The sequence below is a fragment of the Cibotium barometz genome, chromosome 8 (genome assembly GCF_041138505.1).
Source record: "Cibotium barometz isolate CiBa-2024 chromosome 8, ASM4113850v1, whole genome shotgun sequence".
Taxonomy (NCBI): domain Eukaryota; kingdom Viridiplantae; phylum Streptophyta; class Polypodiopsida; order Cyatheales; family Cibotiaceae; genus Cibotium; species Cibotium barometz.
The window spans coordinates 25,494,583-25,495,289 of NC_141053.1; positions in this window are offsets into that span (position 1 = coordinate 25,494,583).

Below are 707 nucleotides of genomic sequence, written 5' to 3' on the forward strand. Positions count from 1 at the left end.
CCTCAACCTCATTATCGGACTCTTGTTCATTCAACATGAGAATGAATGTTGAGATCCATGACAAAACATTGGTGCCAAGTTTTCCCTTACCAAGGGCAACCCTTTCTTGAGTGGAGAGCACCTTAAAGTGCCCATCTTCTTGTATGCCTTGTCAATACCTATGCAATTGCTTAGTATAGTTTGCATTGGTTTTGTTGATGTAGCGTAGAATCTTGCAAGGGACCCAGAGAGTGTTACTATTGGGGATAATCATAGAAAAGGGCTTTATGTATGTTTCCATGTACTCCAAGGTCTCCTTGTATCCATGTTCGGCAAGGAGGATAATTCTTTCAAAGTCAATGGTGTGAGAGAAAATGTGAAATAGCTCTAGGAATCCAAGAACATTCTCATACACCATGGAATGATCCATCAGGATCGTAACATGAGAGTGGAAGCCAAGCTATAGGGAATATATGTTAGAAAAGTGCCTGTGATTACTAGTGATACAAATGAAAAAAAATGAGGGAGGTTCCCTATTTTTAGAAAAAATTAGGGTTTGAAATTGACAATTTCACACTTATCAAAAAAGGGCCGACCGCCCAAAGTACTTTATTAAACATAGTCATTTTAATTAAAATACTTAATCCAAGTAATATATTTAGTCATATGTATCCAAATAATAATTTTATACAAACTTATCCAAATTGAATATATTGTGATCATTCAAG